Source organism: Panthera leo, chromosome B1, assembly GCF_018350215.1.
Source record: "Panthera leo isolate Ple1 chromosome B1, P.leo_Ple1_pat1.1, whole genome shotgun sequence".
Taxonomy (NCBI): domain Eukaryota; kingdom Metazoa; phylum Chordata; class Mammalia; order Carnivora; family Felidae; genus Panthera; species Panthera leo.
In genome coordinates, this window is record NC_056682.1 from 166043996 (window position 1) to 166070467 (window position 26472).

Here is a 26472-nt window from a genome sequence, read left to right on the forward strand (position 1 = left end):
AGCACTTTACCTGTGATTTAATGCTCTTTATTAGTCCCACGAGGTAGGTAATTTGGTGACCCTTACCTTCCTAGTAAGAAAAAGAGAACCAGAGGCCAAGTGTTTGCCCTTTGTCACATAATTATGTTGAGATAGTGTGGACATTCCAATGGATGCATCTTTCTCCACAGCCTTTGATAAATCAGAAATCAAGCACTCCCAAATCCTGGGGCGCCTGGGTGGCTCAGTCCATTAAGCATCCAACTTTGGCCCAGGTCATGATCTCACAGTTTGTGAGTTCAAGCCCTGTGTCGGGCTCTGTGCTGACAGCTCGGAGCCTGGAGCCTACTTCAGATTCTGTGCCTCCCTCTCTCTCTGATCATCTCCCACTCATGCTCTGTTGCTCTGTCTCTCAAAAATAAATAAATGTTAAAAAAAATTAAAAAAAAAAGAACTCCTTAATCCAACAAAGGTGCTGAATAGCAATGAGAATATCTCTGCTCTGGAAGTCGGGAGGTCATTGTTTATTACGATCATGTAACCATTAGCTTCTGGATAAGTACCTCTGGAAAGAGAAGGATGGTTTGCAACACTACTCATCTATTTGCTTGGGGGTTCTTATTATCACATTTCTTAGCCTTGACATTGACATACATCCTGGACTTGGATTTGGCTTTAGATACGAAGAGACAGAAAGAACATTTATTAGTAGAAAATCTCTTAGGGCATTGGTGAATTAAAGCCAGAATCTTTGATTTCACTCTGCTGCTTTTACCCCTTACTTGATGTGAGTCAGAATTTTTCCTGTTTCTGTGCTCAAGAGTAGCTAATGATGACACGAGAAAAACATGTGGTTTAGGTAGATAATTCAAACGTTATCTGATACATAGTATAGTGGTACTTAGATTATTTGTGCAATTAATGCAATCATTCATACAAATTTCCACTTTTATTGGCTTATTGTAAGTTAAATTTAAAGAATATGACATGTGAAGAAGGTGTAAGTCTATGAAAGCCAAAGGAATGAAGGATTATTACATGCAAGAAGCCTTTTTCTTAGATGCATTTTCTTTTGCTACTATTTGACTCATGTTAACCTTATGAGGCAGTGCAGTGTACTTTGGAAAGAGATCAGGCTTTGGAGTCTGATAAACCTAGATTTCTATTCTGGCTTTAGAATGTTCTATTTATGTGGTTTTTGTACACATTAGTTACCTTCTCCGAGCCCCAGTTTCTTCATGGGTAAAATAGGTATTAAAATAGGTGCCCTACCATTGGGTGGCTTAGTGATTCAGTCGGTTAAACGTCTGATCTTGAGATCAACTAAGGTCATGATCTCAGTTCATGAGATGGAGCCCCAGGTCCGGCTCTTGCGCTGACCGCGTGGACCGGACACAATCTGCTTGGTATTCTGTCTCTGCCCCTCTCCCACTCGTGCTCTCCCTCTATCTCTCTCTCAAAATAAATCAATTACCTTAAAAAAAAAAAACTACCATTCACAGCAATGTTAAAAGGATTAAATGAAATTATGTGTGTAATGATCCCATAAGAGTGTCTGGTGTGAGGTAGGTAGGTGTTCCTTGGTGGCCAACTTCCCAGTTGCCCTTTGGTTTTTGCTAATATGTCATCCCATGGAGATTTGTTCACAGTTTAGGAAATAACAAATTTAAATGAGAGATCCTTTAAAAATAGGGCATGAGTAGCTATTTTTTAAAGAGAATTCATGAAGTTGGATGATCTTTAACTAGTTACCCTAGGGTTACTTGTGATTAAACTTTTCCTTTATGGTATACCTTTCCAGTAAAAGTTTGTTACAGAATTAAACTTCAGAGGTTTGTCAGAATCTGTGAATCACATGGTATTTCTTGCCACACATTGGAACCAAATGAAAGGGAATTTCTGGCTTTCAAGATTATGTCTATGGAAGTGTAGAACAAAACAGGAGAAGAAGGTGTTTCTGGGAAAACATGAGCTGGCAGGTAAAAGGTAGTTTCTTCTGGATTTTCTTTAGAAATTCAAACTCCCATAAATATGTTGTATCTCCTGTGTATAAATATACGTAAACATTAAATTGGCATGACAACATAAGGAGCTTTATTAGGCTTCTCATCCTAATTACCTATTTCTTCGAAACTTAAAGAAAGGTAACTTTTTAAAAAGATTGAAAGTGTTATCCAATAGACAGTTATTAGGACTGTTACCACAACCATGGTGGTAGATAGAATTCTAAGATGTCCCTCATTATTCCTGTAGCATGTTTTACAAGTCCTTCAAAATCCCTGGGACTGTGAACTTACCAGTCTCATGAGTAGACTTTGTTATATGGCACTTTATCTTTAAGAAAAGACAGATTATTCGGGTGGACTTGACCTAATTTTATAAGCCCTTTAAATCAGGTTCTGGAGGCCAGAGGTGGAGAAGTCAGGGAGAACTCAAACTGGATAGGGAGTTAATGTGAAGGAGATTCTCCACTGATGGAGTGGAGCACACAGCAAGGAGCATGGACAGCCACTAGGGGATGAGACATGGCAGCCGGCAAGGATATGGGGACCTTAACTTTACAACTGCAAGGAACTGAATTTGGTGAACAATTTGAATGAGCTTGTAAGCTGATCTGTCTGTCCCCCAACTCCAGAAAGGAACACAGCCCAGCCTGATTTCCGCTCCATACACTGAGCAGAGAACACAATTGCACCAAGCTGGGCTACTGACCTACAGAGCTAAGAAATGTGTGTTGTTTCAAGCTGGAATAATTTGTTATGCAATATAAAATTAATACAATTCCTATTGCTAATTAAAACATACCATTTTTAAGAATTGTTTAAACTGTGCTAGACGGTATACTTTACAAACACCACTTCAGTTAATTCTTATAAAAACACGGTGAGGTTAGCATTCTAAAACCTATCTGTAAGAAAATTGTTAACACGTACAATTTAAGTAATGTGCACAGGTCTACAAAATTATTAGTATATAACTCTGATTTGAACTTAGATTTCTCTGATTCTAAGTTTTGGGATACTATATGTCCACTGATTGTGTAGGAATGGACATTTCATGGAGGTGGTAACATGCCATGGATAGGATGAGATATAACATTGATGTGATACATGATCTTCAAAATATCTTCTTTATTAAGCCTTAGCAAGAGATAAAGAAATTCCATTTTATTTTTTTATGTGACAAGATTACCAGCTGTAGGTGTTGTAGTTTTAAGCCATTATATGTGAATGCATTTTTCTCTTAAAATTGTTCTGGAAAAGTTGAATTAGGTTTAATAATGTTTTTTAGATGTCTGTTGTTGCTCAGAATTGACATTCATCTGAATAAAATGACATATTCTGAAATGACTGAGTTTTAAAGTGCATTATTGATAATTCATAGTAATTATTTTTGTTTTTATCACCCTTGCCTATATTGAATAAATGTCTTTGGAAACCAGTTTAAGATTGTTAATGGTTTTGCATCTTTATTAAATATTTTATGAAATCTCAGAATATTAATTTTACAGTTGAAAGGCTAAACTAATGCACATTAGAAATTGTATATAATAAAGTGCATTTTTTTCTTTAAGCATTCCATTGCTAAATTGATCTTTAAATTAGTTAAAAGTCATTATATATTCTCCAGTAGGCCATTATCTTGTCGTGTTATTATTCGTGTGTTTCTTCCTCTTTTCTCTCTAATGACCACTTACTTCTCTTTCTCCTTCCATCCATGTAGATATTTCTTGCTCTCATTTTCATTCTTGATGGTGGTCTCGTCTATTCCCAGGGACTTAGCTGCTCTTGTGTGTTCATGTTTCTAAAGTCTTTTCTTAACTTGGAGACTTAATGCCTTCTGTACCTCTGCAGGTGTAAACATCTCCTAGCTCTGCCCATTAATGCTTACCTATTAGCTATCTCCACTAATTTTTAACACTCTCCTTGCCACCTGTCTCCTTTCTGGCCTTTTGAAATACTTTATTCTTTAATTCCTTATATTCATTATCCATGCTTTATCATTTATCGTATCCATTGTTGCTTCACCCATTTTCAAAAACACCTGATTATGGATGTGTCTTGCAGTTAGTGCATATATAACTTGTTAGACTAGACAAGCCAAGGATGGCTCAAAGGATTTTGACTTAGGCAAATTTGGTGGAAAAAAATTGCTGACTTTTACTTAAATAGGGAAGATCTGAATTATTGTTATTTTTGTACATGCCTTAGCTTCCTGAGAAGATTATGACTTTCTTGACTGTAGGAGCTAAGTCTTCTTGATTGTTTCATCCTTATAGCACTGAGCACAACACCCTGCATAGAGTGTCACTCAGCAAATGTTTAATAATTGAATAAGCCGGTTTAACTTCATCATCTTTGTCCGTTGGCAAACCATAGCTTTGCTGCATGTGAGTCTGCTAAGACTTGAATTTATCTCTTCTTAATAATGACCAGCAACCATATGGTAGATGCTTATAACCAGTCATTAAAACTTTAGAAAGAATCCCAAATCATTTGCTTAGTAGCTTTTTATGGTTTTGTTGTGATGATACCATCTAAAGATTTTTTGAATCTAGTTCTGTTTCTAAACTGTGTTTTCTTGTTGGATGGAATATAAGTTAACCTTTACCATACAAAACCTTTTTTATTTTTTAATGAAGTTTCTTTTTTCGAGCTTCAAGGAATGCAATCTTTATTATTTTTGGATTTCCTGAATGTATGACATTCCCAAAGAGCTCTGAGGCACTGTATCTAGTTTCATTGCTCCAGTTTCATTCATTCACAACTGGTAGGACAGGAGAGGGGACTCTTGTTTTCCCCAGTTTTTCTTCTTTCCACCCCTGTCTTTTCAGGGATGTGAATGGAGATCCTACTGCTCTTGAGGTCACTTATCGTTGCATTGTAACGTAAAAATAAAAGTCACTATGTGAGGAGTCCTTCCATGCTGAAAGTAATTACTTTAAAAAAAAAAAAAAGAATTCCCAACAGCAGAAAGCTCATCAAATGTTTTCCAAATATTTCTTGGTTTATTAAAAATATATTAGAAACAGGCAATTGTAGATACGTTGTTTAACATATACAACACATAACCAGGTAGAGGATAGGACACTTAGCGGTTATATGTGACAGGACTGCTACTGCCTTTGTGTGGGTCCTACGGAGTTAAGAATAATGAATATCATGAGTGGCCACTATAAAAAGTGGTCTCTAAAGTGTCAGAAATCTTAAGTCCCATTAAGTGTAGTTTAAGAATATCTCCTTAAATTTGAAGTGTAAGTGGAGACAATGTATAAAAGAATGTTAGGTATCATAAGGAATTTGTTCCACAATATCTTCTTAAATTTTCAGTGAATTATTTTCATTAGATTTTAAAACATGAATGGCCAGCTTTTGACAAAATTCTTCAGACCAGTGTCTGTACTTTGATAGACTTTGGGTCAGGAGGAACATATTTTAGTGAATGTGTCAGCTACTGATTATCTTTATGACCCCATGTACACTACAATATTCAAGTTCTCCAAGTTCTGATTTCCTGTTTCAAAATGAAGACAAAATTGCAGATCACAACATTTGGAAATAACAACACGAGTCTCGGTGGTTGAACGGATGCATGAAGAAATGAGCTGTGTTTGATAGTTAATACATTACCTGTGAAAACAATTCATCAGTCCTTCTGTATAGAACATTAGTGTGGCTGATAAATAGATCTGTCACAGATGGTTAAACAGGAATCCAAATGGACAAATTCTAACAAGTAACCAAGCTACTACATAAGATCCTCATAACTGTCATGGCGTGTAGATAAAAGGACTCTGAGAGAAAAGTATGCAGAGAGTTCCATCTGAGACAAATCTAGACCAGTTGCATGGGAGAACATGGCTGTACGGGACCTAAGGTCAGGAGTGTGTTAGTGTAGCCATTTCTATACCAGAACCAACCCAACATATATGTAAGTCTGGAATCCCTCACTGGCCAATGTGTGTAACTGAGATAATAATTAGAATACTCTTAAAGAAATGCCACTTCTGTGTGCAAAAGTGCTGGGCGGGATGGCGGGAGGCCTAGGGGCTGCTGAGCTCTGTGATTGGGATGAAGCTTTTGAGAAGGAAGAGGAGAAAATCCATTGAAGCTTAATGACCTGTCTCTGCAATAGCAAAAACAACTTGAGTGAGCCAGTAATTGTACAAAGGCCTCTGAGATCTTCACCACCCCCCACCCACCAAACATCTTCCTTCCTTCTCTCTCTCCTTTCCCTTCCCTTCCTCTCCCCTCCTTCTTTCTCTACACTTCTGCCTGGTTCCTTCGACAGTTAAATAAAATCCTAGATCATGAGTTTAAAAAAAAGAAATGCCAGCTCTGTTTGTCAACATCTGCTTTGACTGCATGGTTGTGTGTTTATTTAGCAGTGCCCTACTGTCCTAAGAAGACTATGAGAGAATAATTTTTTCAGTATTGCCACCACAATCCAATTAAAAGTATGATATACAGAGGATGTTTTACTTGAATGTTGCAAAACAAAACACACGCCAAATGAAAGTCCTGTATTTTCAAAGTCAGAAAAATGTTTCCCCTGACCCAGCATGGTATATTAATCAACAGTGTCCTCTAAGGAGCCAAGCATAGGGTTTGCAAGTGTAGTTGAGAAATCAGGAGTTAGAAGATCTTTTCACCTGAGAAGCATCATTACATCCTGGGGCTCTGAAACTCAGAGATAATCACAGAGAAAGAAGAATGCATTAGTAGCAAGAATTGCTCAGTTAGGGTTGGCATTGCTTCCCTAACTGGAGGAAAGAATATCATCATCATCAAAAAAGAATCCCAAGCAGGCTCCACGGGGTCAGTGCAGAGACCAATATTGGGCTCGATCTCACCAACCATGAGATCATGACCTGAGCCAAAATCCAGAGCCAGAAGCATGACTGACTGAGCCACCCAGGTGCCCCTGTAAGTGCATCTTATATACTAACCCAGTTAATCTTCATACCGACCATAAGTCATACAACTATTTCCATTTTACAGAATGAAAGCTCTGTGAATGCAGACATTTTAGTCTGGTTGTTCATTGTTTGTGCTCAGACCCTAAAACAGTGCCTGGCACTTGTTATGTGTTCATTAAATATTAGTTGAATGCATAATTGAGGAAACTGAGGCACTAATTAAGTGAAGTTTCACATTTGGGGTGAAAAGTACGTGTAATTGCTCCTTGCCAGCTGTTGAGGGTTTGTAAGGCCAGTATGAAGACTCTTTTTTCCCCATCCTAAATCCCGAGACATGAAGAGCACAGAATATCAGTTTTGTTACCGGCAAGTCTAGATTGGAGAATATCGCTTAGATGTTGGTCATCCTCAGTCTCCCTAATACTCCACCCTAAGGAGTATTTGGGCCTGAGGAGGCACACACATACCCCGGTCACCATTCCAGGTGTGTAGAACCACCAAAAGTAGAACCGGAAGGGGACACTGTCAGCTGTGTCTCTAGATGACAGGCTTATGCCTGATGTATGCTTGTCATGGGAAGAAAAAAAGAACACAGGATGTGGCTGTCCCGGGGCAGGCAGATGGTAAACCAGAGAAGGTGGCAGAGCTGATATCTTCAGTTTTTGCTCCCAACCTCACTTGCCATAAAAGTTACTTGTCTCTCAGGGAGGTATGAACACGTAGTGAATGGGGCTGGAAATGTCATTTCCTTCCCTGCCCAGTATGCTTCTTTGGATATCGTCATCATCATCACATTTGAGTATAGTTGACACCCATGTTATATTAGTTTCAGGTATAGAGCATAGTGATTCAGCATCTCTACCCTGCTATCCTCACGAGAAGTGGAGCTAAAAGTGGTATTTCAATATTACTCCCACTTGGGAGGGGAACGTCCATGAAAATGTGAGGAATGAGAGATAGGGGTTCCGTCTAACACTAGATCAAACCACCGCAGGGCAGCAGTTTTGTCTTGATCCTCCTGCCTCCTTAGGAAATTAGAATATGCTAATATAGAAACCATTAGATTTGTCCCTGATTGTCCTGTGACAATCTCTGCAGACCCAGGGTTCACGTAAATCTTGGTGATTTGGATATGCAGATTCCAGATCCCTCAAAGGCATACTTATTCTGATACAGCTGCCACCAGCCCCTGTGACTGCCTGATAAACATCAAGGAGAGGAGCTGGTCAATTTCATAAATTTGGGAAGCTGGAAAGCAGTGGCCACTTTCTGCTCAGTGGGTTTGGTCGTATCCCCCAGGTAATTGTGAGGATGCTTTGTACCTGGGCAAGCATGTAAAGAATCTGTAGCAAACAGATTCTTGAATGGGAGATTTCAAGAAAGTCACAAAATTGACTAGCTGCCTGGCTCTGGCAGTTTCATAGAGAAGGACTGGACAAGATAAAATCAGAAATCAGAGGTCTTGGGAAAAGAGATTACAACTGAGCAAAGGAAAGCAGATTTTGATTTTTAGAGAACTTCAGAATTGTTAACGTTTTGCGAGAAGCATAGTAGAACAGTGGTCGAGGAAATCGATTTTAGGAGCTTAAAAGGTGAATTTGGAAGTAAGTGGTATACTTTCATGAGGATTGATGTGGTCTGGAGCACTGGGAGGTGTGGTCCAGCCAGCAGTGAACAGGGACATGACGTTGGAGATTTACAGGAAGCAAGAGATGTTACATTCGAGCAGTTTCAATGAAGCTGGAGAGAAGTGCTCATGACTCTTGGAATAGACAATGCATCGGTGCCATTATGAGAATAATGGAAGAGCGACGTAAACAAAAGTGTAACCACATTTAGTTCCAAGTGGTCTAATAAGCTGATGAAGCATATATTTAGAAAGAGCCGTAATGAGTCTTACTGTTGAACTGCCATTCTTGATTGACCTAGTTATATTTTAAAGTGATGCAGAAAATTATAAAGAAATGAAAACAAGGCAGAAAACTTGTAGCATATTAGACTGTGATGTAGTTTCTTCCAGTGGTGTTCTGGTAGTGCTATGCCGAACATAGTCCTGATTGTTGGAGGGCTCTTATGCTCAAGGGGGCATGTTTGGCAGTGGGAAAATCAGGAATCCTGCATATTTAAATGAGCCACCCTGCAGGAAGTGCTGTCGTGAATGCTTTGTACATGTAACAATTCATCTCTTATTTTCTTTAATATAATAATAACTTTGATTTAAAAAGAAATTTGAGAATCCATTTAAGAAAAGTTATTTGCAATTAAAGGGTCTACTGGGGAGAAAATGGAGCATAGCCTGACCCCAAAGGATGTATTATCTCTTCACTGAGCTTGTGAAGAAAGGGACAACTGCTGTTTAAGGCACCATTTAGAAAGACAATCTGTTGAAGTATTTTTAAAGCATGATGGATGTTTAATCCTAAAAAAAATATTGTTTAGCGCATTGAAAATAGTAGGAGTCTATTGACTGCCATACATTCCTCCCTGTTTCTACTGTAGGAAGTGAACAATTGCAGTTATAAGGACTATTCAAGTTAAGGAAATACTGGCAAAAAAAGAAAGCAAGAAATTGGGATTGAAGCATTTAATATAAATTGCCAGCACTGATATGACTCACCAGGCAAATGAGAAAGAAAGTGAAGTGTTGGTGTGGGTGGAGGGTGCCTCCGAAGGGAGTAGACCAGGATATTTTTATCAGAATGCACATATTAAGAATCTGCTCCGTTGATGGCTGCCTGTAAGGGATGTATCAAGTGAGTTAGTGTGCATAATTATAGTTAGGCCTCTCCTCCTCCAAGGAATTTTGGGATCTAAGACACAAGTGGTGCCAGGTCTGGCATGGATGGGGCAAAACTGGATGGCAGATTCAAATCTGAAATGAGATCATGTGCACAAGAAGAGGGAAGGTATAGATAGGTATGGGATTCACTGAAGGTCAAGAGCAGAGGTCAAGCATTAGAGAAAGTTAGGAATAATTCCCAGGAAAAAACTGAGAATCAAGATATAAGGAAATGAATTAAAAGGATAACAAATTAAAAATAATTCATGTTCCCAGTGTTTTTCTTGCCTTTTTCTATGAAACATTGTGAGCCAGTATCTTGTTTTGAAAATTGTTGTAAATTAGGATTAGACTCTGGGAATAACCTTTCTCTTGATAATTACTTTCCTCTTCCCAGTCTACAAAGCTTAAATCCTTTCCTAATCTAACAGAGTTTATGATTATGCAGAACTGAGTAGTGAATCAAGTTGCTATTTTCAGCATGTCACAGTGCTAACATCCAAAGTCTCAGAGTTGGGCATGAGTTTCAATCCCGGCTCTGCCACTTACCTGCTGTGTAACCTTGGACAAGTAACAAACCTTTTTTTTTTTTTTTAATTTTTAAAAAAATGTTTAAAGTTTACTTATTTTTGAGGGAGAGAGAGAGAGTGGGGAGGGGCAGAGAGAGAAGGAGACACAGAATCCAAAGCAGGCTCCGGGCTCTGAGCTGACAGCACAGAGCCTGATGCGGGGCTCAAACCCACAGACCACGAGATCATGACCTGAGGCAAAGTTGGATGCCCAACCAACTGAGCCACCCAGGTGCCCCAAGTAACAAACTTTTCTACATGTCAGTTTCTGCATTTGCCAAGAGGAGGAATAGTACCTACCTCACGGGGTTTTATGAGAGGAGGCAAGATAATGTATGCAAAATACTAAGCAGAGCACTGGCATAGAGTATGCATTCAGTAAAAGCTATTTTTATTCATTCTTTCATAAATTTAGTCATTCATTTAATAAGTATTTATTGGGTGCCTAGTATTTATTACCAGCAGTTGTTTTAATCCATTGGCATACATCAGTGGCAAAACAGATTCCTGCGCCTGCTTACATTTTTGTGAATTGAGCAGAAATAAATAAACATAGAAAATAAGTACAATATATAGTCTGGCTATAAGTGATGAATACTATGGAGAAAATTAAAAACGAATACAAAGTAGAGCAGGGACATGAATAGTGAGAAAACTGGGAGTAAGAGAGCGTTTTCCAGTTTATACAGAGTCAATATAGGCCACATTGAGATATTGACATTTCCATGAGGATATCAAGAAGGTCAAAGAAGTCATCTATGTGTACAGCTGGGAAAAGAGCAACTTTAGGATGGGGGAGGGTGCAGTCAGTTCAAAGCCTGTAAGGTGAAAGTGTGCCTAGAGCAAGGAGGCCAAATTGATAAAGGGGGAAATTACTAGGAGACAAAGTTAGATATGTAATGGGCAGGATGGCTCACATCACTTAGGGCTTTGTTGGCCATCCTATGAGCCTTGGCAATTACTCTAAGTGAAATGGGTAATAAATCTCAGAGTTCCAGGAGAAACATGGCAAGATTCCATTTTCTTATGTTTTATAAGATCTACTCAGTGTGATGTGATGAAAGGAGACTCTATGAGGGCAAAGATAGAAGCTGGGGGACCGGTTAAGAGGGCATTATCGTTATCAAGGTGAGAGACAATGATGGAGTGGATCACAGGTGGACAGGTGGTAGGATTTGGGATATATTTTGATGACAGAGCCAACAGATTTCCTCATGGCTGGATGTGGGTATGGAAAATGAAAGTCAAGGATAATTACAAGGTCTTGGCCTAAGCATCTGGAATGGTTAACAATAAATACAATGATTATTATTATCTTAAAATTTGTAGCTTCTCGTTTTACACACTTAAAAAACAGTGAACTCACCTGTGCTTCTTTGCATCTTCTTTGCTGCATTTCACAGCACCATGAAAATGATATGCACAAAGTTGGTGCTGAATAATTGTTGAACCCTTGAGATGTATGGGGGCAGCTCTATTACTCAGAGAAAGCAGTATGCATGAAAAAATAACAAGGCCTTTTGGAGAAAATTTCTTTATAGCTTGATCTAGGTCCAGCCCTGCCTATTCATCCCCTATCAAGTTGTCTGATCCAGGCACTTGCTACAGACATTCTCCAAAATCAATATGGATGCCCACAGCCTTCTTGATTGCAGAAAATAGTCTCCCTTGTTAAGAGCCTTGGTAGTGATCTGGCCTCATTTTTTTATGGCCACATAGAGGCAAGTACTATGCAGTCAGTGGAAAAGGACAATGGATGAAATTACCTGACTAAATAAGTCCTAAAAAAGTCTATCTAAATTTCCTCCCACATGGGCAAAAGGGGACCTTAGCTCTTCTCTTTATGTGGTGATACATCCTTAGGAACTAAAGAGAACTGCCACAATATTTTCTGGAAATGATGTATTTTCTCTCTGCATTGGATTTATATTCTTGTGAATACTTACAGATGGGATACATAAAAACTTTCACACTGAGAGGAGAAGCAAACATTATTTCTGGGAGGACCAAAGGAAAAATAAATTCTGTAGCTCACTTACTATTTCTGTTTTTTCATCGTAATCAGTGAGTCACAAATATGAGCAGAATGTTGAAGCTTAACAGTTGTAAATAGAGTTCAGAGATGTAGTGTCCGTTCCGACCAGGAGAGCTGTGGGTGAAGAAGCATATCAGGGCACAAATGAAATACCTTGATTTAGCTGTAACTGTCCCTGTGAAAATAAACCGTCTGTGTTTTTATTGCATGAGGTGCAAAGGCTCATTTGTCAGTGATTCTCTGCCCTTCCAGCAAAGGGCTGAGAGTCCCACATTCTGAGCTCAGTGAAGGCAAACATGGGGTGAATATCTTTGATCTGTTAGCTGGGGTTGTACCACAGCTGCCTTTTAAAACTGTCTGGAGAGTTGAAACAGCAGTTTAAAAGACTACCAGGAACGACTGGAATAAGTAAGGGGGAACAGGGAGAATGATTTTCTGGGAAAACCCCAAATGTATCAACTGACAAATTTATATAACAAATACTTTTAGTGCTGGAGTCTGACTTTAGGGTGGGGTGGGGATCTCCTGTCGATAACATTGTATCAGAGCGCAGAAGGAAAAAGGATAAAATTTAAGTGCAAATACAAAAGGTATAAAGCAACTGGAATATTTACATTGAAATATTTTATGTGAGACATATGCTCAGAGCTGAGAAACTAAAAGCATGCTATAGACTAATAAATCACTATTTTAAAATGTCAGTTTTTCATACATAAGTCTTACGTGTTATTACATATGTATATCTTCCCAAGTATTCTGACTTTAAAAAATTTTGGTTGTAAAAAAATTCTGGCATCTCTACATTGCAGTTGTCTAAAATAAAAATATTTTGCTTGTTCTAAAAAATACGCAGATTTAATTAGTATTCAGGGATAGATCTAGGACAGATCAAAGTAAAATAGTGTTGCGAATCACAAAGAATGATGAATTTGGGAGCTTGAATTAAATGAAAATGAGCATTCCTGACCATATCTAGGTGCAGCATCCAAAACAGTTATAAAGACCACCAGAAAGTTCTAGATCACTTTAATTTCATAGTTAATTTTTAAAAATCCTCCCATTTCTCTCTTGCATCTAGTGAATCATTTGAGCTTCTTCTACTACAGGTTTTTGCACTCATTTTTGAGGCACAAATTCTATAATTCCATAATCTACTTGCCTAATATTTTCTTCCTCGGGAAAAATCCAGGTCTCCTAAAATTTCACCCAAGGGGCCTATCACAAGTATAAATATTTTAGTAAAGGTAATAGGTACCCCTCCCCTTTCTTCTTAGCTTGCAGCTGTGAAGCCCTGTAATCAAATGAGGTGAAGTGATAGAGGGAAAGGCTCTGAGACCAAAAGAAAAAAAAATGAGTAAAAAGAAGCATGCTTTGTAGATAGAAGGATGGCTGGGGCACCTGGGTGGCTCAGTCGGTTAAGCATCCGACTTCAGCTCAGATCATGATCTCACTATTCAAAGTTCGAGCCCTCTATCGGGCTCTGTGACAGCTCAGAGCCTGGAGCCTGCTTCCAATTCTGTGTCTCCCTCTCCCTCTGCCCCTCCCCAGCCCCCCCTCTCTCTCAAAAATAAGCATTAAAAAAATTAAAAGATGAAAAAGGATAGCTTAAGAAGCCTCCTCCGACTCCCCAGCTCTGACTGCACTGCTTCCTGTCTCCTCACCATCACATTTCCCACATCCTCACGCCGCACCTTAGCATGTTTGACCATCTTTATCGTTTGTGCACACTTCATGGACAATAATCTGTTTATTTGATTCTTTTCCCTCCAAGATCACAGTGGCCACATACTATGTTCCTTGTCTTTTATCTAAGAGAATTATAGTGTAACAGGCACTCAATTATGTTTTATTTTGAAGGAAGAAAAATAGGAAGAAAGAAACAAGGCAAGAAGAAAATTCATGTATCCATTTCTCTGTGACTTTCTACATATAGCTGTCTTCAGAAGTTCCAGATTTAAGCTAGAATGATATGTGTTTTGATTTCAATATGGGGGCAGTTCAGCACCAAAAGTTATATATTGGTATGTGTACACACAAATGTACATATAACACATGTTAATATATATATATATGTATATGTATGTATATAATTATATATACACCAACATGTATATGTTATATATACCATTATATAACACACGCATATAGCATGTATTGTGTATATACATGATAAAATACATATATGATATATATGATAAGATGAAAAACTTCTGTGTGTGTCCCATGCATATCCATATAAACTTTTCATACTGAACTTTAAATGACATTATGTTTTGCATAAAACTAGCACTGATTACTGAACTGGACAGCAGGTTTCTTTACTGTTATTTCTATATTATTATATCTTTCTATATATGTATACCCTGAGGCTCATCTTTGACAGATGTGTAGTAAATGTATATGGTTTGATTATACTGGCACTACTCATGATACCAAACAGTCTGAAACTAAATGAAAAATCTTTGAATTTTTGAATGACATTTTATTATTGAGTAGTTACGAGCATGAGATTTAAGCTAGAGAAAAATGTTTTAGTGCAGCTCTGTGTCTTATTAGCTATTGAATTTAGATGAAGAATAAATTGAATATAATTATGTATAGTTCATAGGGTGATCCTGAAAATAAATTTTAATCAACTATATATAAAAATTTAACCTAGTCCAGGCATACAGTAAATGCTTAATAGACAGTAAGTTCCTTTTATTATCACACAAGGAGAATTCAACAGATAGGACAAGTATTTAAGAGTTGCTATGTAAGTTTCTAAAAGTTTCTAATTATAGGTTAAATGTAGAGTAATCATAATATTTTTCAATGCACATGCCATCAGGAAACAGCATCCAGTAATGGGTGATAAAGTTAATTACTTCAAAAGATTTCTTTTTCCTTCCATTCTACTTTAAGCCAAATTTAGTTTTAAGAAGAAAAGTGATACTATCATCAAATTAGAATATCAATAAGCTCTATGTTATAAGTACAGTTTCTTTCGAGGCTGATCCAGGAGATTCAGGGAAAGATAGCAAGGGTTTGTAATATTGCCAACAAGGCTCCCCAATGCATTTAACTCTGGAATGTTGTAGATGGAAAATGTTGGATTTTTGAATGTGAGAACTGCATTCTACTTGAAAAGAAAAGAAGAAAATGAGCTGCTTTTAGCATCTAAATCCAAAAGTTTGCCTTAAATTTTTTTCCAAATATGATTAATGTAATTCAGCAATTTTAGCATCATCATAATACTCCTTCCTATGTGTAATTTATTTCAGAAAAAAGTTATTTAAGTTATAAAGATATTACTTGATTTATTTCATATTTAAGTGTGTCAGGATTGGTATTGGCCTTATCCTTGATCATAATCTGCTATCCACTTAGAGTTGAACAGGAAGATCAAAATGAATTTCCTACTTAAGCTGTATCTCTAAAGAAAATGTAAATTGCATGATAGAAAACAGTGAATGATAAATGACTTAAATGACTGTTGTTAGGATGTTGCTTTATATCATTCTATGATTATCTATGACACTCTATGGTACTCCTATAAAACAAAGTTCTGGGAGTTGTAGAGTGGTGAATTAGAGTATGGAACACAGGACGATCTGATAACTTCTCATGCATTAAAAGTTGCAAGGTGATTTGATTACTTCATTTGAAGGAGTAAAAACTCCTGGAACCAAGAGAAAGACTAATTAAATACCCCAGGGATGGTAAGGGCAGCTTCACTTGAACTGTTATCTGAGCTCAATTTTTAAGAACAAGCATTAATTGAGAGGACATTTTATATAGAGGAAATTGCAAGTGTAAAAAAAAAAAAACAAAGAAAAGAAATGAAGGAGAATGACATGGAGTGTTGTATGGTTAAGGTACTCATTATAGAACAGCAATGGGTGAGAATGGAAATGTGGACAAAGACAGATCATGAATGGTCTTATGTGCCATGCTATAATCTTCAAACTTGACCCTTAGGTAAAGGAGAGTCATTGAGAAAAAGATTGATCAGATGATCAGAGAAGAAACATCACAATTTCTACTTGGGCGGGAATACTCTACTAGTATCATGGAGGGTTGATAGGAGTTAGCAAAATGCCCAAGAGGCCATTCCGGAGGTCATTGCCAGTGAGATGTGGATGAAAGGAAAATTCAAGAAATCTGTAGGAAATGTAACTGACAGAGGCTGGCGAATGATGAAGATGTAGAATATGTGTAAGAAGGTCAGACTGAGTCTAAGAGAGTGACGATTGACATGGTACCTTTCACCAAGACTGGAAATAGAGGAGGCAGAATTTGAATATTTGAAAGCCATGTTCAATATAAGCTTTTGAAATTGTTCGGATTGTATTTTGCAATAGTTATTCTTGTATTACATTTAAACGCTTCCCTTTTACAAAATAGTGAAGAAAGAGCAGAAAAGTTATTTTTCAAGGTGAATATTATTTTGCTGTTGACAGCAGTATTCTACGGGGATGGTGAAAAGATCATAAAAAAAACTGTCAGCATGCTTTAACTTATGTACCATTTTATAATAAAGAAAATGAATATAGTAAGATTTTTTCAATTCCATGATAGTAATATATATGAATTATATTTCTTAGTGCATTAAGAATTTTCAATTCATTTTGGCTTATAAAATAATTCACTCTTAAAAAGATAAAAGTTTATCCTTATTGTATATTGGATATGAGAATCCTTATTAATGTATATTTGGGGAGCAAAGTATAAATTTATATGAGCACAGTTTTTATTTTTAAATTCTCACAGCTTAGTTGTTAATCTCGTTTCTATCAGTACTTAGAAAACAACTAAAAAGCTCCAGGTTACTAACTCAGGAATACTAGATTTGTAACATCCTGTGCCCAGACTCTATTTTATGGACTCTTTATTTTATTTCATTTTTTTTATTTTACAGAGAGCTGGGAGAGAGGGGCAGAAGGAGAGAGAGAAAGAGGGAGAGGGAGAGGGAGAGGGAGAGGGAGAGGGAGAGGGAGAGGGAGAGGGAGAGGGAGAGGGAGAGAGAGAGAGAGAGAGAGAGAGAGAGAGAGAGAGAGAGAATGAATCCCAAGCAGACTCTGTGGTCAGCAGGGAGCCTGGAATGGGGTTCAATCCCACAACCCTGAGATCATGAGCTGAGCCAAAATCAAGAGTCTGATGCTTAACTGACTGAGCCACCCAGGTGCCCCTGGAATATGGACATCCCATGTGCTGTGTATGTCATCTTTTATAATCTGAAAGGATGGGGGTCACTAGATCTTTTTCACAAGGGAATAAGTGGGAGTAGTAGCAGTGATATTTTGGAGCACATCTTCTGTCTTTTGCTTGTCAGGGTCCCAGGCTGAGAATGTAGCAATTGCTTGATGAAACATTACCTTGAAGAATGTAAATTGCTTCTGGTGCCACATACAACCTCCCTTCGGAAACATTCTCTCACTTGTCTGTCAGGCTGTGGATGTCTCTGAACTGTAGTTAGTAAACCCTTAGTAGCTGTTTGTTAGTTGGGCCAAATGGGACCACTAAACTGATGGGAATCAGGTGTCTTCAGTGTCTCCTTCCCTTTCCTATGTGATTTCTTTTAGTAGTGCTTTGGGGAGAGAGGTGTGGCTTCAGCTTCCTCACCAGAGTAAGCGGGATCATTAAGTATTAAAGAAAAGACATTTCAAAGAGGGAGAAGGCACTACAAATGTTCTACCTGGCCAGAAGAGTCCCAGACTCTGTTGGGGACAGACCGTACCTACAGGGATCTTAATTCAGGTTCATTTGTAACCCATAATCAGTGACTGTCATGATTGGATGTATTTAGTTTATTGCTTAAGGACTTTTTGTGTCCTCTTCATAAGCATATAGTCATCTTGCTTCTTGTTCAGGATTCTGAAATAGGCGATTCTTAAATAGGTAATTTAAAAATTACCTGTTAAACTAATGCATTTTCATTAGTAGGAAAAGATCACAGTAAACAAAACTACAAAAACAAACAGAATATATAAAGAAGCAACAGTTAAAAAGCACCAGGGATCTTAACACTGAGAAGAAATTTTATATATTTAATATATGTTGATAATTTAAAATTTCCAAATCCTCACAAAGAATCAAAGACCAAAATGTAAAGCTATAATGAAAAATGATTGTATTGAAACAGTACATACTGGTTTTATTATTGTTCTTAATCTTCCTGCTTTTAAAGGCATTTTTGCTGACCATTTAAATGCAGCACTGTACTGGTCATCATTTCTTTTTTTTTAATTTTTTATTAATTTTGTTAATGTTTATTTTTGAGAGAGAGAGATAGAGCATGAGTGGGGAAGGGGCAGAGAGAGAGGGAAACACGGAATCCGAAGCAGGACCCAGGCTCTGAGCTGTCAGCACAGAGCCCGACATGGGGCTTGAACTCATGAGCTATGAGATCATGACCTGAGTTGAAGTCAGATACTTAACCAACTGAGCCACCTAGGTGCACCACTTTTTTTAATGTTTATTTCTTTATTTTGAGAGAGAGAACAAGTGAGCAGGGAGGTGCAGAGAGAGGGAGAGAGAGAGAGAGAGAGAGAGAGAATCCCAAACAGGTTCCTTGTTTTCAGTGCAGAGCCTGATGCAGGGCTTGAACCCCAAAAACCATGAGATCATGACCTGAGCCAAAACCAAGAGTTGGAGGCTTAACCAAGTGAGCCACCCAGGCACCGCATGTACGGGTCATCATTCCTTTTTAAAAAACATGTATTGAGTGTCTACTGGGAGGAAGATGTTGGACAAGGTGCAAAAGTTCCTTTGAGGTAGAATGGCAACATATTGTATTATCAAATGCAAAGTTTACAGCTTTTAATAGAGAACACTAAATGCCTTATACCCAAGTCACTTAGTATTTGTTGACTTTAAGGAAATTGAATGATGACAAATGGCACATGTAGGTGTGATGGGAATCATCCCAGGAAGCAAAGTGTCTTTGTTGTTGCTGAGAGAGTTAAAGTAAAACACAGCAGTGACTAACTTGTTTTAAAATATATGCGTGACATTCTATTTATGATACATGGTAAGCAAAATTATTAGTATGATCTAATTTCATCCACAGTTTGATTTTTCTACCAGTATTGTAAGTTTGTGTCCTTATTAATATCACTGTTAATATCCAAACTACAGACGTAAAGACAGTATAGCTTATTGTTTGGATGGTTAGCTCCAGTGAATACAATTAATATCTTTACCATGTCTTTCATTATTATCATTTTTTTCTTCTTAGAATAACTGAATAATTTTGCATTTAGCTTTGGTTTCTCTCAGAAGCAGACTCTCAGGTAAGCATTAACTTTGGAATTAGTATCAGGAGGTACTAGAAGAGGAGACAGCTAAGCAACACAGGGAAGAGAAAGGACCCAAAACAGGGTATGCTACTGAGCAGGTTACTGCTGAGGGCAACTGGGGTTTAATTCCCTCTCGCCCGCTGAGTTTTCTAGGAAATGGTGTGGGACAGGACTGAGAGTTGTCTCCAGTGAGGAAGAGTGAAAGCTGCGTTCTATGTCCTCCCACTCCCATCAATCAGTGATTGATGGTTGTTCCCAACTTCCCTGCAATTCCAGTCTGGCCTGCACAGCCAGGGAGAGCCGTGAGGCAGAGAATCAAAGGTGCTCGTGTCAGAATACCTTAGCTCTTAGGAGAATTGTCATTGTCAAGGGAGTATGGACAAAGAACTGGCAGCAGACATCACTGTGGTCTTCAATGCATAGGTCCTGTTTTAAATGTTGTTACTATAATTGCTGAAATATCAAACTTTTTGCTGGAATCTTTATCTATTATACTGAGAATGAGGTACAGATATTTTGCACATAACATTTCTCTTTTCTCCAGTAACTTACTTTACCCTCCTGCCACCAGACCTAAAAACCTACTTCCATTTATTTCCACACTCTGTTCACTCCCAATGTAATCAAGGATATTCCCTCCTCCTCCTTCTTTCTGTGTATGCGTTGTCAGTCTCTTTTAATGCACGCACTGCCTGCTTACTCAGAAATGTTCCTCTATCACTGATCTTTTCTCTCTACCTCAGTCCCTCCATCTGTATTGCCATCTGCTCAAACATCTTCCACCTTAAACAAGCAAACAAAGAACTGTCTTCCCCCTGCACCTTCCTCTGTTGCTAGAGTTCTCTTCCCCTTTACAGTCAAATGTCTTAAGAGTTGCTTAAAATCACTCCAGCTTTTTCTTCTTCTCTCCCATTTCTCCTACTCCATGTTGGCCTCTGTGCATATTCTTTCCTCCATGAATGGCCCCCATGTCGCCAAATGCAGTGAAAATTCTAGACCTCAGATTGCTTCGTCTTTCACCAACAGTGACTATCACTCCCTTCTTCATAGGGATGTAAATTGCCTTTCTAACACTCCTATCTCTAATCTTTCAGACACCATATTCTTCTCTACTTTTGATTCCAATGCTTCTCTGGATTCTCCTTCCTGGCTAATCATTTTCTTTTAGGTGGAGTGTTTTGTTCTTGTTGTTGTGGGATTTTTTTTTTTTTTTGGTGCCTCTTAATCTCCTTTTTCTATATTGCCTATCCTTCCACCCACCATTCCCCCAGACAACTACCAGTTTGTTCTCTGTATTTGAAAGTCTGTTTGTTTTCTTCGTTTGTTCGTTTTGTTTTTAGATTCCACATATAAATGAAATCATACAGAATTTGTTTTTTTCCTCTCTGACCTATTTCACTTAGCGTAATACCCTCTAGGTCCATCCATGTTGTTGCAAATGGCAACATCTTTCTTTTTTTACGGATGAGTAATATTCCATTCTTTATATACACCACATCTTCTTTCTCCATTCATCAGTCATTGAGCACTTGGGTTGCTTTCATATCTTGGCTGTTGTAAATAATGCTTCAATGGTCTTACAAAAATACTCTAGGGGAATATATTTGTATTGCATTTATAGGACATGAAATTAAATAACCTAGATGAATTGGACAAATTCCTAGAAAGATTCAAAATACCAACACTCACTCAAAAAAATTGAAAATCTGAATAGACCTAAATAAAGAGATAGAATTAATAATAATAATAATAATAATAATAATAATATACAGCTTCTGTCTTAGCAAATTACAGGTTTATATGGCTTCACTGATGAATCTTGCTAAACATTTGTAGGAACATTAACACCAATACTTCATAAATTCTTCTTTAAAAATAAGAGAATACTTATCAGCTCATTCTTTTACTCCAGTATTACTCTGATACTAAAATAAGACAAAGGCATTACATGAAAAGAAAACTACAGACCAGTATCCATTATGAACATAGGCATTGAAATGCTCAACAAAATAGTAGCAAATTAAATCCAGCAACATATAAAAAATTATGCACCCAAAACAAGTGAAACTTATTCCATGAATGTAAATTTGCTTTAATACATGAGAATAAATTGGTGTAATATGCCATATTAATAGAATAAAAAGGGCAAATAATTTATCTGCATATTCCATAAAAAGTATTTGGCAAAATCCAACACCGTTTCTTCAGTTTAAAAAAAAAAAACAAACCTTTCTATGAACTAGGAATAGGAATAGAAGGGATTCTGTTCATATGATATGTCCACAGTAGGCAAATCCATGGAAACTGAAACTGAATTATTAGTTTTGAGAGCCTGGAGGAAGTAGGATAGGGGATGTGTGCAAGGCTTCTTTATGATGATAAAAATGTTCTAAGGTTAAGCATGATCAAAAGATCATGGATTTTCAGACACCAGGTGAATTGGGTATTTCCAGGAGTCTTATATGCTCTTATAGCATATTATCATGTCAGTAATTGTGTATTTATTTGATTTTGCATAGTATCTCTCCTCAATAGGCTATTGCATTATGATAGCAGATGCAATGTCTGCTTTAAATGACTCGGAACTAAGAATGATAATTCATGTATTAATTTATTTGAGAAAAATGTATTAAGAAAATGCACTATGCCAGGGGTTGTTCTGTGCTAGGGCTTTACTTTTCTAAACAAGCAGAAGTCCCTGTCTTCATGGAGTTTAGCTTCTAGTGGGAGGATGTAAACCAGTATTATCTGATAGAACTTCCTGCAACAATAGAAATGTTCATCTGGGCTGTGCAATGTGGTAGCAATAGTTACATGTGGATGAAATGTAGCAAGTACAACTGAGGAACCAAATATTTTAACTAATTGAAATTAAATTTAGATAGCCACATTTAGCTTGTGTCTACCCTGTTAATGGATATAGACAGTAAACAGTGAACATAAGGCCGTGAACATGTAAAGCCAGGGAGAAACATTGTGGACACTTGCACTTTAAAATAGGATGGTAAGAGGGACCTCATTGAGGATGTAATGATTTCCAGTCCTCTCTCATTTGTTTTATGCCCTACAATTCTATGGCAACTGCTCATTTTCAGGTTCTACAGGTCCTTTGTACCAAACAAAAGGTCCTATTTCAGCATCTTTTAACAATACTACTTGGGCACCTGGGTGGCTTAGTCGGTGAGCATGTGACTTCTGCTCAGGTCATGGTCTTGCGGTTCTTGAGTTCTAGCCCCACATCAGGCTCAATGCTGTCAGCACAGAGCCTGCTTCAGATCCTCTGTCCCCCTCTCTCTGCCCCTCCCCTGATTGCACTCTCCCAGAAATAAAGATTTAAAAAAAAAAAAAAAAACAAAACAGTACTACTTTACAAAACCCAAACTTTATTCTCTTGATTTCTTCTACACTTTCCTTTTCTCAATGTCATGTTTTGTGTCATGTTTTGTTTTGCTTTGTTTTGTGTTTTCTTTCTTTAGCTACTGCAACATCTTCCAAACTGGATACATTGTCTTCAATCTCCATTGATTCAGGAGAACCACATTAAAAATGTAACATAACATTTCCAGTATAATAGCCTTGCAACTAACATTCTCCCAGAGTCCTTCAGTGAATTCCCTGCTGCCATATATGTAGAGAGAATATTCTCATCTTTGTGGCACATTGTATCTCTTTTGATACAACATCTGTCTTTCTTTGCAACTGATACCCCACATTCCTACACATGTTAACTGTCTTCAGGAACCAAACTTAGCTATTTGCAAAGGATTTTTAAAAAGTGAGTTTGGCTTTTATTGTATGCTACATTACTCAATGAAGAACAATTTTATCAATGAATTTAAGCCCTTCTTAAAACTATTGATATGTTCATTTTGGATAGCCTTCAGGGCCATTTTTGCTGTTTTTTATGAAGTATTTCAAACATTCAGTAGAGTATAGAGAATAGTATCATTTATTTCATGTCAAGCTTCATCAAATCTTAGAATTTGCCAAAATTAAGATGAATTTTAAAAGAAGGAAAACAACAGAATATATTAGAAACCCCCTCTGTAACCTTGTGCAGATTATTCCCTTCTCTCTCCCCAGTGATAGGTGCCTTTCAAATCCTGAATTTGATGATTGTTCCTAAGGATCACACCTTCGTTAACGTTTACTGCGTGCATTCATTATTTCTCCTCAAGTACCTAATATTAACCTCGTGTTGTTTTGCCTTTGGAAAAATCTATATAGAAGATCCTCTTTGGCATATTATGCTGTTGGCATTTCTAAGGCCAAGAATTTAGCTTATAAATAATTATTTTGAGGTAACTCATGGTATACATTTCTGTTAAAAGTTGCTTACTGATCAGCAGTTAAGTCTTTGTTTCCACTAAAATAGTGCTTTCTCTAGGTCTATTCTTCCCTTTTTCTAGATTTAAATTTTCTTCACTGGGATGCAATTTCATATGCTTTCAACCTCCCTCTGTCAGTGGATAGTTTGGGCTCTGTCTTCACTAATGACAGTGCCCATTTAGCTATTCATAGCCATTTGTAATGTTGATGAGATATTTGGGAGAAAGGTGTATAATCTACATGAACTATAATTAGAAATTATTTGTTAATTCAAACATAAAGCACCTAATATGTGGCAGGCATTGTGCTAAGCACTGGTGATAGAACAGTGGACAGAAATGACATAGTCCTTGTCTTTTTGTGAATCTGAATTGGGTTGGGGAGATAAACCAACCAACCAAACAAACAAACAAAAACCCTAAAAAATGAATACAAAAATTAAGGAATAAAAATAATGACAAATTCTAAAATATCTTATGAAAAAAATTAAGTGTAAGAGGGAAAAAATGAGGGAAGTAGACTTACATTATACAGGGGGCAGAGTGGACCTCTCTCGGAGGAGAGAACATTTAAATAGAGACTTAGAGGCAGATAAGCAATCAACTAAGAAGGGAAGAGAAAGAGATAATAGTCAATGTGAAAGCAGTGAGTCAGGAGAGTCAAGGTGAAGATCTTCATAGTCCTTAAACTGAAGAGACAGGGGTTGCCACCAGATTTTCAGTTCATTTGCTTACTCTAATAGACAACTGTCCACGAGAATCAGAATATTATAGCAGGTATTAACAACACAATTCAACCCTGTTCTAAATCCATATGGGGGAACAAAAATTAACCAGAAGATACTATGGACCTTGACATATTAGTGTCACAAGATATCAAACTAACTTATACTCACAAAATCTCATTTCTTTGCTCCTCTTCTCCCCTCCCCTTCCTTCCTTTCCCTTCTCTTCTCTTATGGAAAGGCAAATTATAATCAACAACAGCATTTTGAATGTAGAACCTTAGAAAGCTGTGTTAGATGTATTAGATATCTGTAGTCATCACAGCAAAATGTTTTATTGTTTCACGTTTGTTGTTTACAACTCTTTTCCCACAACCAAGAATCACGTTCTCGATCTCAGACAGCTCTTGGGTATTCATGGTCCGTGTTTGCCTTGCTGATATTCCTTCTTTTGAACTTCTCTAGCAGGAGAATATTCCCTGCAATGCATACGTTCTTTAACTCTGCTTATGAAGTTAATAAACCATGAAATCATTTATTTAAGGTAATTTTGCATATCTGTGTCTTTAGGTGTTGCTCTTACTGCTTAGAGCTTTGAGGGTAATCTTATTTTTCTCTCTTTGGATTCTTAGCTGGCACTTTCCTGCAGCCACGAGGTACTGATAACACTCTTCTGTACTCTTTCCTTGCCATTTGGCATATAGGGAATATTCCTCATATCCTTAGCATGAATATATTCACACATTTTGTCATCTCTCTTCTCTAACTTTACTACTCCAGACTAAGGAGAGTAATTTCATTTGCCTCTATTTGGCTGAAGACTACCTCAGCATTTACGTTTTTCGTCTCTGGAACATTTTAAATCGATATCTATAGTGACTAAAGTTGTATTCAATTGCTTATTGAATAAATGTGACAGTATTGATTCGGTATGAATAAGAGGAAAAAGCAAAGAAACCTGAGTCTCATTTCCGTAAGTTCTTTCTAATAGCACATATAATTCACGTCTAGGACCAGCTACGTAATTTGTGAGGCCTAGTCCAAGATGAAAATGAAGGGCCCTTTATTCAAAAGATGAGTAAGAAATTTCAGGAGAGCAAAAACAGGACATTAAACCCAAGTGGGCTTTTCTGAGCACAGGGCTGTATGACACTGTAGGAGCTGCATGCCCATGAACTTGACCCTGTTCAGGTCTTTGGGGTATCTGGCGGCTGAGAATTAACTTTATAAATATATTTGTGTCTCATGTGAGTTTTATGGTAAAATTTCATGAAAACAGTTTTGGGAATCAACTAGGATAGAAAAATAATAAAGTTGAATAAATGCCTTTATTTAGAACACTACATGTTTTTGGTGCAGAGTATTACAGCGAACAGAAAGTTAATGAGAAAACATTTTTAGTTTCAAATGTATTATTGACTGTGATTAGTGCTTTGGTTTATTTACCCTGACGGCTTAGGAGCCTGATTGCTTGGGTTCTAAAACCTGGCTGTTTTCACTCTACCATGTGGGGTCACTGGGCACATTTCCTTACCTTTATGTGTGCACATCAGTGTACGTGTATAGTGAGATGGTAACAGAGATACTACCTCGTAGGTCTGTCATGCAGGTTATTATCTTTCAAGCCTTTTGAAGCGTAAACATTCAAAGCCTCCTCTGTTACTTCAAAACCCTTTTTACTTTTAATTTTTGCCTCAGTAGAAACAATACCCCAAACTTTGTTTACTCTCTCTTTCATGGTGGTGAATTAGTGTCCAGCATAATATTAAAAATAGTCTGTGATATTGTTTGCGTGGAATTACAGATTTGACAGGAGAGGAGACACTCAATTCACGATAATAAAAATTAGGGATTTATT

At 37.4% G+C, this 26472-nt stretch overlaps 1 protein-coding gene across 2 annotated transcripts in view; it reads left to right on the top strand.

Annotated features, from left to right (window-relative positions):
• Nucleotides 1–26472, top strand: part of GABRA2 (gamma-aminobutyric acid type A receptor subunit alpha2) — a 121982-nt gene that overhangs the window by 21852 nt on the left and 73658 nt on the right. The window lies entirely within an intron of this gene.